The following is a 20,024-nucleotide window of genomic DNA, read 5'->3' on the forward strand; positions in this document are numbered from 1 at the left end:
CACTTAAGGGTAATTCTTTATAGTCCAAAGTGTCAATGGTTTTTTTTGACTAAAAACATCCTGAACGACTGAGTCAGAGTTCATAGGATTACCCTCTTCATATTTAATATAACACTTAAATGTTTTAATCACTCATTTATTTGCAGTTTGCGTGTAGTTTTTTTTCAACTTGGAAATAATCACTATTTAGATGGTTCCTTATCATTTTCGCCCACACAATTCTGTATTTGCTGATGTAAAGAATGCAAAGGAAAGACATTCTCATTTAGGGCCCTATTCTAGTAGCCTTCATTACCCACTTATCAAGGTTTTTTAGCAGTTATCCGCCAAATAAAGCTACAGCTATTCAGAAAGCCTTGATAAGTAGGCGGCTAAAGCATTTTATCGCCATTTTTGGCTCTTGCCCAAACACGCCACCAGGTGGGCAGCAAAAAGCCCCTTATTTTAGTAGCCTCAATTAGGTTATCGAGGGTTTAAAATGGCCATTTTATCCCAAATTCGTCTCACCAGAAAAAGTTGGCGTGAACCTGGTGAGAAGGCTACGAGAGAGGGATGCATTTTTCCTGCATCGGATTGATGCTGGGGGTCTCCGGAGGTGATACACACGAATACCAGCACCGAAGATCCCCAGCATCAATCCGATGCAATAAAAATGCATTTACAGGCAACTTCATTACCTTAGCAGCTAACCGCTAAGGCAATGAAGGGGTTAACCACCCGTGCCAGGCTTATTATGGGTAGCGTGGGTGGGTGAAGGTGGTATTTGGTGGGTGTTTAGGCCTTGTGGGGGGGGGTAGCGGGTGGACTTAACCCCTTCATTATCTTAGAACACCCACCGCGGGCCAAATACCACCTTCACCCACCCCTGCTACCCACAATAAACATTTAAAAACACAACAACCCTAGTGCCCATTTCCTCTACCCTCAACAACCCACACCCAACACATAGTCAGGATCCGTGATCCGCGACGCGCTTGGCGCACCCGTTGCTTACCCCAAACCATGATTGGGTCCCCCGCTCCACCAGTCAAACGTGATGCAATCCAGGCAGGAACAGCATGTGAGGGCAGGCACGCGAAGCATAGAGTACTGACAGTATTTAAAGTTAGCAGAACCAGCAGCTGTAAGCAATGAGGAAGTCAGAGAGAAGCTTACTTCCTGTCAGGAGGAAGAGGGCAGGATTTGCCAGGAAGGAAGATGGCGACGCTTGCTTCAGAATATTTAAAGAGACAGGATCTTGACTCGCAGCTAGAGGGCGGCGCCCGCCACACAGAGAGTCTTGACTCGCAGCTAGAGGGCGGCGCACGCCATATAGAGAGACATCAGATAATCTTGACTCGACGCTAGTGGGCGGCGATCAGAAGTTCAACAGGTAAGGAGGGAACACACCGCAGGGGGCGTGTTCCTCGCATCATCACAGCCATCCCGCCTTGTTTGTGGTGAACACTCTGTTACAGTATGCTCAGCCCCACAAACATGGACCCCGTTAGGTGGGATGAGTCTTGAGCACGCACGCTGGCATGTTCTCCAAAATTGAGAAGTATTTGAAACAAAATGACCGACACATGGATTCTCTGCAACAGAACCTCCGGTCTCTTACTGACCGGGTGCAAGCCCCTCTTCCTAGTTCTGCTCCTTCAGGACCTTCTGCTGCAACTCTAGTTTCTAGGTCCATGTCCTCATCTTCTGAACCCCGACTTCCTACACCCAACCGTTTAGTGGCGACCCCCATGGGTGCCGGGGCTTTTTGACTCAATGCTTTATTCAGTTCAAACTAATGCCTTCTGGATTTATTTCTCAAAGATCCAAGGGGGCGTACATTATGCCGCTACCTTGGCCTGGGCTTCTCCCATCTGGGAATGAAGATCGGACCTAACTCAGGATATCGGAAAATTCACCCGGGAATTCCGCAGAGTTTTTGATACGCCTGGTCGCAAGGTAACTGCTGCTTCTTCTCTTTTCCACTTTTCCCAAGGAAATCGACCCGTGGCTAGATATGCGCTTGAGTTCCGCACTATCGCCGCCGAGACCGGATGGAATAATGAGGCATTGTCAGCCGCCTTCTGGCAAGATCTCTGAGAAAAAAATAGAAATGGTGTGCGCTCAACATATTAAGTACACTAACTAGTGCAGTAAAGTGTGAAAAAAGTGCAAATAAAAGTGCAATACTAATAGCAATATAAAGCACACTGTAAAAAGATATAGTGACATACAATATGCTTTATTTTGTGATAATAGTGAAATGGATATCTAAAAATGCAGCTTAAACAACCCTTTAATGGATGGTCTTGGGAGTCCACTCAGCAGAATTCGTTCTCAGAAGTAGGAGAGCACTGAAGTGGAGGTCTCCCCTCAAGGGGGGGAGAGGAGTAATGTAAGGATTCTGCTCTATCCGTGCTGGGGTTTCACTATGGTCCGAGTTTTCTGTCTCTCCTGCCCTTTCTGCTCTCTGTGACCATTTTGGGTACTGGCAGCCTGCTTTATAAGGCTACAGTTACCATAGGGAGTCGCCGAGCAAAGTTCTGTGTGTTTGCAGCTCCTGTCGGTCTTTGCATTTACGTTTTACCCTCTTGCCTGTTTTGAATTCCTGTTGCTGACCTCGGACCGTGACCCTGACCTCGCTGCCTTCCACCTACCCTGACCTCTGCTTGCATCCTCGACTTTGTACCTCAGCCACCAGCCCTCACCTCTGCCTGTCCCCTGGACTTTGCTACTCTGCCACCAGCCCTGACCCTTGCTTCCTTACCGACTACGGATACTCATACAGGACTCTGTCCCTGGGTTGTGGTCGGTTTATTTGTATCCCTACCTCAGCCCTGCGGGTCCGCCTCCTGATTTGAGACAAACACCATCACATTTATATCGAAGGTGACCACAGAGCTAGAAAGCTGGCAAAAAATACCATTAAACTATCATACAGGTGCCACCTGGTTAAAATGATTAGCTTTTCCAGACTGATATGCAACCTGCAGATGTTGCCGATTATATTGAAACATTTGGACATCAAATTATTGAATAAGGCTATCAGCAAATGTATTGGTAGAAAAGGCAGAAACAGAATTTCCATTAAAAAAACTTCACCTTATAAAGGATCACAAACAATAAAGGAGAGAAAGAACCCCTACGTATGTGAGAGCACTCGAGAGTCTAGGTAGGCAAAGAAACAACCTCAGTAGATGGGTTGGGTAGGAAGGGAAATCCCTAAACCTAAAGATGGTTAAGATGCCTGAAATGAGATGATGTATTAGTTAAAATGTAAACTTTATTGTGAGCTATGCTTAATATTAAAAAATGGTGCACGCAAGAATATTGTGTTGCTGACTGTCCCCACATAAAGTGTATCAAAAGCCTTGAAAGAGTGGCGAATTAAAAGACATAAAAACCTCTGCTGGTGCAATGTTGGTATCTGCTTGCACTCCAGACAGGCAGTCTCAGTTTTCTGTTCAGCTATCTAATAATCATGGTGCTGTGGTAGTCTCGTTATAATTGGACAGACCTACAGCACAAATTTGAGCCTCACACCTGGTATCTTAACAGAACGCAGAACTGTAGCTCTAGAGATCTGTGTCAGGCTAACGGCTAGGTAAGTGTATTATGTATTAGCCCTAGTATGGCTGGACCACAGTCCCGAATTAACACACGTGTTAACGAGTTAACACACGAGTGGCTAGCTGATAAGTGCTCTAGAACATATTTTAATTGAATTATTGGTATGTTCAGGCTGTTAAATATATGCCAAACGCGTAAGTGAACAAGTAAACGTTCACAGATCCTAACAGATGGATAAGCGTTTAGGTCATGTAGAACTAATGTGGGTATAAGCCCCTGAAAATTGAAGCAAAGGTATTTCCTGATGCAATTATCAGGTTGCCTCATGTGGCAAAGTGTCCACGGGTGGTGAAGTCTTCTGTACAGACAGTGTTAGATAATAAGTGGTTACCGGGCTCAATCGTGTCCGGACCATGGGACAATCTAGTTATGGGTTACACAGTGTCCCTGCATTCACAGCTCGCTCAGTGTCGTTTTATAAAGGATAGCAGGAAATACAATTTGGCAAGCATAGCGAGACACATATAGATTCGGATTAGGGGGAACAGACAATATACATGCTTGGAATTAGAGGAACAAATGGTGTCCCCTGAGAGTTTGCGGGGGGTTTGTATGTGACCTGCTGGGAGGTACCTACTGTATAGCGGCAAAAGAGAACCCATTAATAAATGATACATGGGCTACTTGAAAATATTGAGGAGGCAGTTTGGTGCATCCAATACAGTATGTGCTAAAATTTCCTATCCATACAAGGTAATTTAAAGTTCCCCCCAGGCCTGATGCAGACTGCATTCCAACAAGGGCATAACAAATCTTGATCCGCTTGTAAATATAAATAATGGAAACATGTTAACTTTTAAGGAGTTGAAAGAAAAGACAAGGGCATGCCCAAGTGCACCACTTTTCATATATGCAATTAATACATTACAGTAAAAGTCTGGGGAATTACCATATATATATATATATTGATTATTTCTTTGAAAGATCCAGAGATCTAAGTACTCTACTGTAAACAGATCTATATAATTTGGTCAGAGATATATAGACTATGAAAAGGAATTATAGATAGTTGTATTCTGATGGATTAGAGATTTCCCAGAAATAGATTGAATTGACTCATTACTGGAGGGAATGAACTGTATCAGGTAAATAATAATCTCTGAGGACTGGTGGGAGCAGTAGAGCTCTGAAGGATGTTGTGACGGTGGAGCTATCAAGCATCTAAAATAGTTCAATGATAGAGCTGCTGTCGTGAATAGCAGAGATTATAGGTTCTGATTCTGTTGGTCCTGACACTAGTACCACCTTTATCACAAGGGGTGATAGGCTTGTCAGTATAGGTTTTAAGGAGATCTTTTAAGAGTGAATTAAATATACTTAGCATATTTCATTATCATATCTCCCAGATATCTAAGGTGTGCTTCGTTTTGAGTACAGGTGTTTTTCTCCATATGTTATTTGGAGGGAGGTTTGAGGTGGATATATATATATATATATATATATATATATATATATATATATATATATAGTGCTATGGGGCACAAAATAGTTTGTTCTCTCACTGAACCCATATTTCAGTGTCTGAACGGAGCTAACGGCACCTTTAGGCATGACCTAAATGACACTCTGTTAAATACCTGTGCTAACCTAAATGGCCTTTATACCATATGCATTAGCACTAATGGCTGCCAACAAAATAACTATACGTTATTTAAGGAGCAGCAGTGGGTTAACACTATGTTATTTGCTTTAGTGCGTAGGCGTTATAATTAACCTAATATTAATTTAGGTTAACATGACTTAAATAGTCTAATAAAGCTTAGTGCATCTGGCCCAACTACAAATACAAAGAAGAAGTTTTACTGTATCTACAGGTATAAACTACACCCTTTAGTTGGACAGTTAATAGATTATATACTGTAAGAGATGGTTGGGAACTCTATGTGGTGGTGGTGAGGTACTGTTAGATACAGATGTATCATGCGTTATGATCATGTCAATGCAAAATCATGAACAAAATAACGCATTATTAATTATAAATAATGTGTGCGTTATTTTCTTAGCCATTGTTTTCAATAGCGCTATTGTTAAATAACGCACCAGTTTTAATGGCTGCATAAACAACTGCTACATCTGTACTTACAGTACAATATGTTGGGTAGTATCTATTTTCTCCTGCGGTTGTATATTATAAAGGAGTATTGAAATGTAGCAGGCGTTTGCGGTTGTAAGTATGGAGTAAAATTACTTTTAGTTTTCGAACTTTCACTTTTACTTGTTCTTCAATAAGAATGGATTTACTTTTAAAAATAGCAATTCATTAGTATTCCTTTAGTTTAACAAGACCATAGACCTTCTTGAAAATGAGGTCAAGAGAATGGTGCCTCGTGTTTGACATGATTAGTCTTTATCACTAGCACAGATTGGGGATCATAATCATATTCTTGTATTCTATATTGAACGAGAAATTAATTTATTCAGTGTGTTCAAATTTTACCACTTTGCTCATTGATATTGGTATAAATAATATTACCCAGTATCTATTATGTATAACATGACAAACCTACTGTATGTGCAAAAATGTAGACTCACAGACAATATACAAATGCATTATAACTAGAATGTGAAACTGTCCAAAATGCATTTCCAAAATTAGTATATTAATTAAAAAGAATTGCGTGCAAACTCTGACTCAGCTGCAGAATTTTTGGTGACCCAAAAAGGGCATCATTTGATGTCGGATTGCCATGGCGACACGTTGCAGGAAGCCAAGTTAAGAGAAATTACATAGGCCTCGCACGGTCCCCCGGCGTTTACTTTAAATGCCTTCGGGGAAGAGTGGGGCCTCTGTAATCACCGCGGCCCCCAGAAAATCTTACGCCCTATGTACATCATAATGTTGTATAATGTCTTTAGAAGTCAAACTTCAGAAGTAATTAAAAGTGTAATAGGAAAAAATATTTCTTAGTGTAAAACTGATAAAGTTACAATTCTATACAATAGGACTTAAAAATGTTTATTTCTCAAAGTTCCATGGCTGCAAAACTGGGTCAAAATTAATGAAAACCAAAATATAATATTAATCAAAGAAAAAAAAATCTCAAATGATTTCAATGGGATTTATTTTCTTTGATAATGTGTATGTTGTTTTTCCCTCAAGCTTCGCAGCTGATAATCGATGGTAAAAATACCTTGTTGTTTTACAGGAAATGTTCGTGAGTACTTTGTGATTACAATACATGTTTAAAATCAAATTCGGGCTCCTGCGTTGCAAATTTTATACTGAATGATGCCTTTGCATATACAACATGTTGATACAGGACAGCACTTCCTATTCTAAAGTTCATCACTGAGGTAACATTTTATGACTAAGTCAAATGGATACATATGGATTCACTTAATCAAACATTTGCTTTGTCAGCATTATATCTGAAGGACAAGCTTACATGTGCCAGCAGTATATGCAGTGGTTATCATATTATAGGGCTGATTTATAAAACCATGCACATTACAAAGCTCTTCAAAACCCTTCAAACAAATCTCTTTAACGCTCATGAATTCCTTTTAGCCATAGAAAATAGGCTCTTTCCCAGTGCAAACAAAAATGATCCAATTTGGAAATGAAGATATGTTGACAGAATACATAATATTTAACTTCACAAATATTTTTAGAAGATATATTTACATTTTAACTTCCCTGGCAATGTTAACATTGGGCAAAATACATCAGAACCAATTATCACAAATATGATAATTACTCTAATGTGCTTCTTGTACTATGGTTTTCTTTTTAGTGGGATTACTGTGACTTTTTTTGCTGTGTTAAAATGGTCTCAGATTTAGAGGGATTTATTTCTACTTTTATGAGGTTAAACTTTAAAAGTGTTAAATTCCCCTTTCAAAGAAAAACAAAGGTCTACAAGTATGTTTCTAGTTCACAGTAAAGCACCCTCTTGTATTAAAATACCGTATATATACTGTAGATATAGCCAACTTGGCCATTGTTCATTTGACTCTTGACCTTTCCATGTACCAACACATCTCAATAATCCCAAACACCTTTAATTTAGGTTCACATGGTCACAGACTTTAAAGAACCATAACAATCAACCACAAAAAACATCCCTGGTTCTAATCAGCAAGTACGTTAGTCCCAAAACCTGTGAAGCTGACAATTATCACTGCTGCTCCTGACCAGTGAGCACTCCTGGTTTCAGAACCCCTGGCGTCCCTTTTGATAGTAAACCCTTAGATCCACTGCACCTAACCTAAGACCTCCACCTTTGAACCCGAAACTTGCTACCACCAGCATGGCCTTCTCCGAGTCATCCTGTACAGCCATATTAAAAATTATCTAATGCTATTTTAGAGAGATCAACTCCATTCTCCTGATACAGACAAAACTCCTCACCCTCCAACAACTTATGCCAAACTGCAATGCCCTACATTGACCTCACCTGTAGAGATGGGTAAAACTGTCCACATTGCGTACCCAAATGCAACAGATTATTTTGCCAAAGTCCAAAAATCAGAGAGAGAGAGATGGAGAGAGTGAGAGAGACAGAGAAAGACAGAGAGAGACAGAGAGAATTGTATTAGCTGTCGCCAAGTTGTATACATATCCCCTCAAGCGTCCCTCCAAATAAATTAAGGAGTTATGCCTGTGCTGAACAATGAGCATGCCTGAGTGATGTGCTAATGGCTATGCAAAGTATATTTAAATGAGTCCCATCCCACATTTTCTAAAAGGATTTCCACACTTACTGTATATATGGTTGATAATAAGCATAAGTCACCAACCTAATGACTGGAATGGTGTCAGACCCAACAGGAATAACACCCACAACCACTGCTTTTCTAGGCCCAGCTCTAGCAGTGTGAGCAAAACCAGTTGTTGGCTGGCACCATTGTAACATTTGTGCTTCACCTGGTTTTTAAATAATTATGTGTTAGAAAACATGTTTTATTTAATCGCTATTAGAATAGGAAGAGAGAGAAAAGGCAATCATTTGGATGAGGAGTAGCCCCAGGGTGGGTGGTTAGGCTTACAAAGAAGGTTGTAGGAGGAGTTAACCCCTTCATTACTGTAGCCGTTACAATCAGGTAAAAGTCAGTAGCAGCCCTACATCGCCTAAGCCAGGGAATTTTGCATCTTCCACCCCTCCTGCTCCTGCTATCAACACCACCCCTGTCAGCGAGGGCGACAGAGCGAAGCTGGATAATCCTCTTACTGTAGCTGAGCTCTCTGACACCCTCCATCTCATACCTTACGGTAAATCTCCTAGGTTGGACGGGCTGACCGTAGAGTTCTTCCAATCCCTCCGGGAGACTCTGGGACCTGATTTCCAACAGGTCCTTGAGGAAGCCCTCGAGGTCGGTGAGATGCCCCTTTCATGTAGATGGGCAGTATTGACTTTGCTGCCCTAGAAGGGGGTCACTGCCAAATTAAGAACTGGTGACCAGTCTCGCTTCTATACACAGACTATAAGATCATGGCCAAAGCCAACCTCACTGAGGCTCAAGATCGTGCTGGCAGAGGTGATTCACCCAGACGAGTCCTGTACGATCTCGGACCAGACCATCTTTGATAATATCTTTCTGGTCTGGACGCACAAAAAGCCCAACGCATTTCGTCTTTTGACTTCTTCTGTGGTCCTACTCAATGCTCTCTGCAACTTCTCTATGCACATCACAGAAAATGGATACAGCTGTCCTGTTCTAATAGTAGTCCAATGGTATTCTGTTTTAGACTAATCAATCTGCATAGATAATGCTGAACTAGAGAGGCACAGCTATTACATAATTAGCTCAAAATGCATTACAAATGATACACAAATAATAAAACACAATAAAGCTTTATTACAACTTTAAAAAACTTCACATACATATATAATATATTGTTAAAATACTGATAATGAATCTATACACTGGGCTAGCTTCTTCCCTATAATTTTACAACCCCTTTTGCACATGTTTTTATTCCTGCTGGAAGAGTAAACAAAAAGATAATGTTTAAATCAATTAAAAAAAACAAATAATACAACGGGAACCACATAACTCTTGATGATTCAATAATTGAATTGGACCTTTTAAATATAAAAAAATATAAAAATATAAAAAAATATGTAAAAAACGGGAGCAGATACTGTAAACTACAAGGCTAATGGAAGTGAATTGTATTGAACAAGATAATTTAAAATATATATATTAAAAAATATATATTATATATATATATATATATATATAATATATATTTTATAACTTTTTATATTTGTAAAATTAACTAGCAATATTATGACACTTAAAAAAGATTTTTTCAGAATTTTTAAATAGTTTAAGTAGTTTTTTTTAAATAGCCTCCTAAATAAATAAATAAATAAATATATATGTATGTATATATATATACATATAAATACATACATATATATTTATTTATTTATTTAGGAGGCTATTTAAAAAAAACTACTTAAACTATTTAAAAATTCTGAAAAAATCTTTTTTAAGTGTCATAATATTGCTAGTTAATTTTACAAATATAAAAAGTTTTTATAAAAAATCCTATAAAAGGGACAGGGTCAAAACATTGAGTCATCATGTGAGAAAGGCATTTATATCAAATTCTACATTTAATCCTAAAGGTTTCAAAGTTTTCAGTTTATGTATCCAAAGGCTCTCTTTTTGGGAAATAGACTGAACTCTATTCCCCCCGCCCACCGCCCCCCCCCCCCCCAACATTGTCTTTGAACAAAATCTATACCAGCAAATTTGAGACCTCCTGGATCCAATTCATGATCATTTTTAAAATGTAGTGAGACATTATATGAGTCTCTACGCCCTTCTTTATGTTTCTCACATGCTCTAAAATTCTGTTTTTCAATTTTCTTGTTGTGCGGCCCACATACTGTAGGCCGCACGGACATTCTAAAAGGTACACAACAAAATCAGTATTGCAGTTAATTAAACTTGAAATTGCAAAAACCTCACCAGTTTGTTGCATTTGTTGATGCCAAACGTATAGTCCACACAAGTGTAAAACCCTTTGGGATTACTCTCTAACCATATTGCCTCTTTGTTTTTATCCCCTAAATCTTGACTCCCTTGTTTTGTTCTTAAAGCACTTGGGGCCAACTTGTCTTTTAAATTTGGGGCTTTAGTAAAAACGATTTGCGGTTTATCAGGTAAAATTTCTTTAAGGATTTGATCTTGTTTTAAAATAGGCCAATATTTCTCAATAATTCTCCTTATCTCATGTGATTTATTATTATACTGAGTTATGAAGGGAATAAAGTTCTTCATATCTTTACCAACTTTCCTGGGTTTTAGTAAATCGTTCCTATCCATTTTTGTTACCTCTTCCATCACTTTATCCAATGTTTTAGAATTATATTCTTTTTCTAAAAATGTATCTATTAAAATGGTTGATTGTTCTTGATAGTTTTCATCTGAGGTGCAGTTCCTACTGATTCTGCGAAGTTGACCCTTCGGGATATTGTCCAACCATTTATTAAGGTGACAACTATTCCTATGGATGTATGTGTTTCAATCAACAGACTTAAAATGAGTTTTACAGTTTACTCTACCTTCATGTATAAAAAGGTTTAGATCTAAAAATGGAATCTCTTGTTTACTGATGTTATGAGTAAAACTGAGATTCATCTGAATGTTATATTGTTGAACAGTTGAATAACAATCAGATGAATCACAGGTTTACTCATAAAAAGTCCCTAAAAGTCCCTAAACCCAGAGGATTCCAGACTTTAGCGTAACAGTATAAGTGTGATCAGTGTTTGAATTTATTCACTGGGTATTTTTGCACTTTCACTGCAGTGTTGATTTTAATTTGCGCCATGAACATCTGATGGTATAGTTTTGTACCGTACATGAGTAAGCAGAGAGCAGCAAACATCTCAAAAGTAGGATTTGATAGTAATACTCCATCTCAACTGGATTAGCTCACATTGCTAGAGCTGTGGCCTAGAAAAGCAGTGGTAGTGAGTTCTAGTGCTATTTGGTCTTACACCATTCCAGTCATTAGGTTGGTGCCTTAGGTTTATTATCAACTCTACTGTATATAGTTGTATTGGAAATCTTTATAGAACGTGTGGGACGGGACTCATTTAAACATTCTGTGCATAGTCATTAGTATATCGCTCAGGGGTTCTCCTTTTTCAGCATAGGCATGTCTCCCTAATTTATTTGGAGAGATACTTGAGGGGATATATATACAACTTGTGACAGCAAATTAAAATTAGAAATCCCTTTCCCTCTCTCCCCCATCCAACCCACTCAAGTGTAACCTAACAGTTCTTAAAAAACCTGACTCCCATCTCCCAATTTTCTTTATAATTTCCTGCCCGACCACCTCCACATTCGTTGCCATCCCGATCTGAAAGGTGTGAGCATTAAACAAATTTGTGTCCAACCCTGCCACCATCAAACAGCTTCTGCAGACTCTGAAAACCTGGAATCCTACCCTCATGCACAGTAGCAACAATGAGGACCACTCCATGGCTGGAATGCAAAATATTCAGATACCAGCCTTACCAGACACACTACCTTCCAGACATCCATCCAAACCTATTTTCCTTTCTGGTCCATTTTCGACCTCCTTTTAAAAAAAATGGATCACACTCTGCCCAAGCAATACATCCTCTTCTCTCAACCCCAGCGACCTGTTCTGAGCCACCCTAATCACTTCTTCCATTCGAAGTCCCACAAAAAAGGCTAGCACAAATGTGGCCCTAAACTGCCTACCCTCAAACCTTGAAATGCAAAACTCTTTGGTTGCTTCTAACATATCCTCAAGAACCTCCAGTGAAACTGTTCTCTTCAAATCAACCCACCGACCTTCCTCTACCCTTTACCAGCATGTATCATTGATGGGTATATTCGATGATGGAAACTTTGAAAGGAGAAAGAGATTGAATAATAGACCTTATGAACGAATCACTCCAATCTTCCCCCAACTGAGTACCTGCCCCATTCTGAGCACCTGCCTCCACCCAAGTATCTGCCTCCACCCAAGTATCTGCCTCCCCCCAAGTATTTGCCTCCACCCGAGTACCTGCTCTGACCCGAGTACATTCCCAATACCATTACCAGTACAGACCAACCAACTCACAAAGTTACAACTTGCAAACAACTACTCAAATTTATACTCATACTATTACTCTCTTTAGCAGGTGATATTGAACTTAACCCAGGCCCTCCCTGTGCAACTCTGTCCCATACCACTGAGAATACCCCCTTCAAATTCCAAAAAGGTCTATCTGTCACCCATATAAATATCCGGAGCCTGCTGCTCAAACTGGACGAACTAAAGGCATGGTGCCTTATGCATAAACCCAAAGCCATCGTTCTCACAGAAACATGGCTAACTCCTAAAACTCCCGATGCAAATATCGCCATTCAGGGATACTCCATTTCTACGAAAGATTGGTCAAAGAGAGGAGGAGGGGTGTTATTTTATATTGCAGACACCTTACAATTTACACTGTTAAATTGACCCCCAAGCCCACCTTCTTTTGAAATCCTAGTTGGAAAAATCTGCCTCCCCTTTTCTAAGCCTATCTTGGTTGCTGGCATCTACCGCCCCCTAAAGCCCCTCTCCAGTCCCTGACTGATGTCACCCAATTTCTTGGCTCCATTTCCTCTCTGAATGGGAAGAGTGAGCTGCTTGTTCTTGGGGATTTCAACTTCAATTGGCTCGACCCTAAAAACCACAAAATCCAGATACAACTCAAGTCACTTAACCTAACACAACTCATTTCCCAACCCACACGGACAAACCTGAAATCTCACAACCAATCCTTGCTAGACTGGATTCTCTCCTCAAATTCCAGCAGAGTCCAATCCTCTGGCATCCTTCCTGACATTTTCAGTGACAATGCAATAGTGTAGTGTGTAAGGAAAATTAAACCACCCCAATCAAGCCCTAAAGTTCTCCTCACTAAAACATTTAGAAACTTTAACCCACAACAGTTTCTGGCTGACCTTACCAATTACCCTTTGTACAGAATCGACTTAATTCGTGACCCTGATTCTGTGCTCGACTATGTCCAATCCGAGTTCTTAAAACTTTGTGATACCCATGCTCCACTACGCAGAATAAGAGTATGGGAGGCCCACCTTCCGTGGTTTACAACTGACCTTATAGCACTTTATCATTTCAGGGATGCCTTGAGGAAAAACTACAACGTAACTGGCACTACCAAGGATCTTAATCACTACAGATGCCTGCAGAACATGTGCACAAGTCAAACAAGACATGCAAAAGCACAATATTACTCTGACAATCTTCACCAGAATATATCAAACCCAGCTAACTTTTGGAAGGTTAGCAACAATATATTCCAGCCTTCTAGCCATTAACAACCAAGTAATATCACTAAGGAGGATATTACTCTGACAAACCCCACTGACATTGCAAATGCATTCAATGATTACTTTGTGGGGTGTGCCACTAACTTATTAGCGAAACGCAGCCCAAACCACAAACATGAACCTCATTTTGTGAGTACCCCATAGATCCACCATCTCTCAACACTGCTCACAATTTGGAATTTTTCCCAGTATACGAAGAGGAGTTTACAAAAGCACTCCTCAAATTAAAACTAAGCAGCAATCTAAGGGCCTCATGCACTAAGCGCCAAAAAAGTGCAATCGCCAAGTGTTCCCTATCGGCATGATTTTGGCGATTTGCCCTCGCAGTATTCAGTAAGGGCCGAATCCATGCCGAATCCCTGCCGAATCACTGCGAAAGCAAAACGCTGATGAGCCGGTGATAAAAAAGCCTGGCTCCGATAGCCTGGCGATAAGCCATTTCTGCCGATATGTGTTTGCAGCAGAGAGAGACCTGCTGCTCTCTCTGCGCAAACATCGGCAAAATAAAAATCTTTCTAAACAACCTTTACTCATAGTGTACATGTACAGGGGGTCTCTGGAGCTGAACCGCATTGGTTTCAGGTTCGGGGACCCCCTGCTTCCCGAGATACAGGCCCCTTTAAGTGGTGCCGGTATCCCTCTGCATTTAAAGGTCCCGATTACGTGACTGCGGAAAGTAAACAAAGCAGAAGGGATACCGGCACCTAAAGAGGCCTGTATCTCGGGAAGCAGGGGGTCCCCGGACCTAAAACCAAAGCGGTTCAGCTCCGGAGATCTTCTGCACATCTACATTATGAGTAAAACACACATATAAATAAACAATCATTCCTTACCTTAACGGCTATCCGCTATGGTAATTAAGCAGCCTTAATGTATTTTTAATAATATTGTGCGGGAGCAGGGGGTCCCCTGAGCTGAACCGCATTGATTTTTGGCTCAGGGACCCCCTGCTTCCCAAGTTACAGGCCCCGGTAAGGGGCATCGGGTGCCAGTGTCGCCGCCATCTTTATAGAGCCCACGTCGTGTCTTGGACGCTTTAAAGATGGTGGCGACACTGGAACTGATGCCCCAAACTGGGGCCTGTAACTCGGGAAGCAGGGGGTCCCTGAGCCACAAATCAATACGGTTCAGCTCAGGGGACCCCCTGCTCCCGCACAATATTATTAAAATACATTAATGCTGCTTCATTACCATAGCGGATAGCCGCTTTTGTCAATGAAGGGGTTAAGGCATAATAGCATGCTTATTGGGGACAATTGCCCCCAATAAACATTGCAATACACAACATACACCCCCTGTGCCCCCAACAACCCCTATACCCCCATTACATATATCTAATTTTTGGGATGCACAGTAATGATACTAGAGGCCGGCGGGGGCCCTCGGGTGTTCCCCGCAGGCCTGCAGTACCAATTCTGTGCCCCCTCCCCAAAAAAAATACAACTACACAAATACTTTACAATAAATACACCCCCCCTAAAACATACAATACAGTAATGGGCAAAATTACTATTATCCACAAATGGATAATAGTGCATTTGTCCATTTAAAATACATAAAGACAATAAATACATTAAATACATATTGCACTCACCCATGTCCGGCTGCCACGATGAAGGCCATCCTCATCTTCATCCTGCCCATGCCCCCTCCGCTGCTGCAAAACAGAAACAAGAATAAAAACATCCAATGTAATGTCCCCTAACCCCTTAATCACCATAGCGGTTATTAACCGCTACAGTCATTAAGGGGTTAACCCACCCTCACCCACCACTCGGGAGGCCTACATACCCTCCCCCACTAACCCCCCAACCCATTAGGCCTAACCACCCTCCCCCACTATCCAGCCGGGAGGCCTATCCACATACCCTTGGGGCCAATACCCCCTCCCCCCACCCCCAGTACCCACAATAAAAACAATACACTGCCCACAATAAACATCATTCTATTTATTAAATACATAACCCACCCCCTGTGCCCCCCCATAAATACATGATTTATTCTTTTACATACAGGGTTCATACCCCAGGCCCACGCGAGTCCCCGGTGGGCCTGATGGGTCACCTGACAGACCTACAGGTTACCAGAAACTTGTTTCATACAGGTTCTGGAGGCCTGTTGGTGGGTCCCACCAGGCGCCATGGCCCACCAGGTGGTCTCCGCGGGTCACCGTGGGCCACAATTGGGTCTCCACAGTAGGCCCGCGGATGTCTGGGAGCCCCGTGTCAGACCCAAAGGTGTCTGCGGGGCCTCGGGTGTTTCCCACAGGGATCTGGGGACCCACGGGTGGGCACTATGGGTCCACGGTGCCCCCACAGATGTGGGGCCACTGGTTCTTCCCCGCACACTACTGGTCCGCGGTGCCCCCACAGATGTGGGGCCACCGGTTCTTCCCTGCAGGTGCCCCCCGTTGACCCACCAGCCTGATACCCATGAGATACCCGAGGATACCGCAGGTGGTCTCCAGAGGTCTCACGCAGAACCAAAAGGAACAAACCCTGAATGTAAAATAAATAAACCTGACTCTATGGCTACTTCGGAGCTGTTCTTCTGCAACTCTCTCAGGGGAGTAATAAACACAGTCCTGAGGCTCAGCCTCTTCCCTTGAGGAGAGAAATGTCTCTGAACAGTCTCTGTTTGGCACAAAGCACGGGCTCTGTGGATCCAAAGGCTGGCCTGTTGGTGCCACCTTAGTAGGCGTTGGCCTACGGGGCCCTTTACCCATAGCTCCTCCAGGAGATGCCCCTTCTGTGGGATTGTCCCTTTGAGAGGGTCCTTCCATAGGGTCTTCAGGAGTTTCAGAGTGGGTCTCGTTATTTACAGTCTCTTGATCCCTCTCTGATAAGTCGGACTCACCGTTGAGCGGTGTGGCCAGCATTTCTGCTTCCTCATCTCCCACTTGTGGAATGGGGAGAAGATGGTTACGGTGCCATAACTTTACCCGACCGTCGGTGTCTTTGATGCGATAGACCGGGAGGCCAGGCATCTGAGATTCTATTTCATATACTGCTGCGGCCGAGTTTATTTGAGCATTTGCCCGGTCTCGGCCGCAGCAGTAACCAGGCACGCGCTGGGATGTGCCTGGCGTGCGCCGAAGCCGCGGAGGAGCGCCCTCCGATCGGGGCTTTCTCCCTCCGTTCGCCGGGTCCGCCGGGTCCCCCGGAACCCCCTGCCGCCGTCCCCCACATCGCGGGACACCAGGGCTCCCTCGGGGAGCCCTGGACGAGCGTGCAGGGGGCGCAGGCACCCGATGACGCGTGACCGCGCGTCGATGACGCGCGGCACGCCGATGACGCGCGGCACGCCGAGGGAGTGCGGCTAGCATGCCGGGGCATCCCCCGGCTTGCGGAGCTAGCCACACTCAAATAAAATGTGCCGCCTCTGTACACCGTCTCTCCATTGGTCGGCCAATTTGTGTTTTCCTGGGACTCCCAAGTTTCGAAGCAACACAGCGTCTCCAGGACGAAGCTCCCGATATTTGACCTTATGATCGTATCGCCTTTTTTTGTCAGCGTTCATCTTAGCAGTAGACTTCTCAGCCTGTTGGTAAGCCTGTTGTAAGCTGTCTTTGCACGTATTTGAAATGGGTAGCGTTGTGTATCCCATCCGTCGATACGCGAAGGCGTACATCTACAGGCAGTCTCGCCTCTCGTCCGAACATGAGAAAGTAGGAAGAGAATCCAGTTGACTCATGTCGTGTACAGTTGTACGCGTGAACCAAGGCCTCTACGTGTCGATTCCATTCAGTCTTCTGAGCACCCTGTAGAGTTCCGAGCATGTCCAGTAAGGTCCGATTAAATCGTTCTGGCAACGCGTCTCCTTCGGGGTGGTACGGGGTCGTTCGTGATTTGGTGATGTTCAGCATTTTGAGCAGTTCGCGGATCAGAGTGCTCACAAAATCCCGACCTTGGTCTGAGTGAAGGAGGTTTGGAAGACCGTAGTGCACAAAGTACTTCTCCCATAATATTTTTGCCACTGTGATGGCTTTCTGATCTTTCGTGGGGAAGGCCTGTGCATACCGGGTGTAATGGTCCGTGATGACCAGCACGTTGCATATTCCCCGGCTATCAGGCTCAATGCACAGAAAGTCCATACACACAAGGTCCATTGGGCCAGAACTCTTCAGATGGCCCATGGGTGCTGCTCTGGTAGGCAGGGTCTTGCGTTGTATACACCGAGTACAACGGCGACAGTGGTGCTCTACGGCCTCTCGCATCTTGGGCCAGAAAAAGCCGTCTCTGACCAACCCAAAGGTCTTCTCTACACCGAGATGTCCATGCTCATCATGTAGGGACTTCAACACCATGTATTGCAAGTTCTTAGGGAGGACTAGTTGTCGTCTATCGGGGTGGTTGTGGTATTGCACCACCCAATAGAGTAAGCAGTTGTCGATTTCAAATTTGTCCGCTTCCCGCATGAGCATAGCGACCATGTCTTTGGAGCACGCTTCAAGAGAGCTGGATTCCTTTTTTCAACGGCTTGCCTAATAATACTAACTACAGGATCCTGTATTTGGTAGTCTACTAGATCTTTCCACTGTAGCACTTTGTCATGAGTTAGGTTCATTCCCTTCGGATAGCTGTAGGCTGCAGGGACGGCCTGCGACTGGCATCCCAAGGAATCTGCAACCCGTAATTCGGAGAAAGCCACTTGATCGTTGATAATGGCGGCAGTGCTACACATAGCTCGCACCTCTGGTCCTGGGAGTTCTTCCCATTCCTCATTATCTGGAGTAGCACTTAGACCTGGTCGTCGGGATAGGGCGTCAGCCCCTACATTCAAAGGTCCCGGCTTGTACTTCAGGGAGAATTGGTAATTCTTTAGAGCTGCCAGCCATCGGTGCCCTGCTGCGTCCAATTTGGCCGAGGTATTGATGTACGTGAGTGGATTGTTATCCGTCCTTACCTCAAACGTAACACCGTACAGGTAATCGTGTAGTTTTTCCGTGATGGCCCATTTGAGAGCCAGGAATTCCAACTTGTGGACAGGGTATTTGTGTTCACTGGGTGTCAGACTGTGGCTGATGTAGGCCACTGGTGGAAGGCCCTCGGGGTGCTTCTGGTGCAAGACGGCACCCAAGCCATTGAGGCTGGCATCCACATGCAGAACGTATGGTTGTTCTGGATCAGCATACACAAGCACCGGCGCTTCGGTCTGACTTTTCTTCAACTTCAGGAAGGCCCGTTCACACTCAGGCGTCCATTTATCGCCACACGGTTGACAGGCCGACGTGGCCTTCCTTCCTGTATCTTTGGGGTATATCTTCAACAGATTGTTTAGGGGTTTAGCTCGACTAGAGTACCCTTCCACAAAGCGATGGTAATACCCGCAGAAACCCAGGAAGGATCGCAGCTCTGTGACATTCTCGGGATGACGCCAGTTCACGACCGCTTTGACTTTGGCGGGGTCGGTGGCGATTCCTTGAGCTGACACGATGTGTCCCACGTAAGTCACCGAGGTGTGACAGAAGCGACACTTGTCGAGGGACAATTTCAACCCTTCTTTCCCAAGACGGTCTATCACTTTCAGCAATCTCTCTTCGTGCTCTTCCAGAGTTCTTCCGAAGACAATGATGTAGTCCAGGTAGACTAGACACTCCCTAGGGTTCATGTCCCCGATAGTCTTCTCCATTAGTCGTTGGAAGGTAGCAGGGGCCCCACATATACCTTGTGGCATACGAGTAAATTGGTAGAACCCCAATGGACAGATGAAGGCTGTTTTCTCCTGGTCCTTTGCATTCATGGGTACCTGATAGTACCCTGATCATAAATCGAGCACACTGAACCACTGGCTTCGGTTCAGAGCATTCAGAATCTCTTCAATGCGAGGAAGGTTGTACTGGTCCGGTATCGTACGGTTGTTCAGGGTCCGATAGTCGACACACAGCCGTACTGACCCATTCTTCTTCCTCACCACCACTATGGGAGAGGCGTAAGGGCTTCGAGACTCCGTCAAAATCCCAGCAGTCTCCATTTCCTGCAAGACGTTCCTCACATTGTTCACATCCCTAGGGGAGATGCGACGAGAGCGTTCATGGAACGGAGTGGCATCACTCAGTCTAATGGCATGTTGAGCGCTGCAACTGCACACCA

At 43.5% G+C, this 20,024-nt stretch overlaps 1 long non-coding RNA gene across 2 annotated transcripts in view; it reads left to right on the plus strand.

Annotated features, from left to right (window-relative positions):
* Positions 1-20,024, plus strand: part of LOC142491027 (uncharacterized) — a 192,780-nt gene that overhangs the window by 164,283 nt on the left and 8,473 nt on the right. For both annotated transcript variants that reach the window (XR_012800229.1, XR_012800230.1), the window contains exons 4-5: positions 6,756-6,903; positions 13,722-13,884. This is a non-coding gene — a long non-coding RNA (uncharacterized LOC142491027). The remainder of the gene's footprint in view (positions 1-6,755; positions 6,904-13,721; positions 13,885-20,024) is intronic.

The sequence above is a fragment of the Ascaphus truei genome, chromosome 3 (assembly GCF_040206685.1).
Source record: "Ascaphus truei isolate aAscTru1 chromosome 3, aAscTru1.hap1, whole genome shotgun sequence".
NCBI lineage: Eukaryota > Metazoa > Chordata > Amphibia > Anura > Ascaphidae > Ascaphus > Ascaphus truei.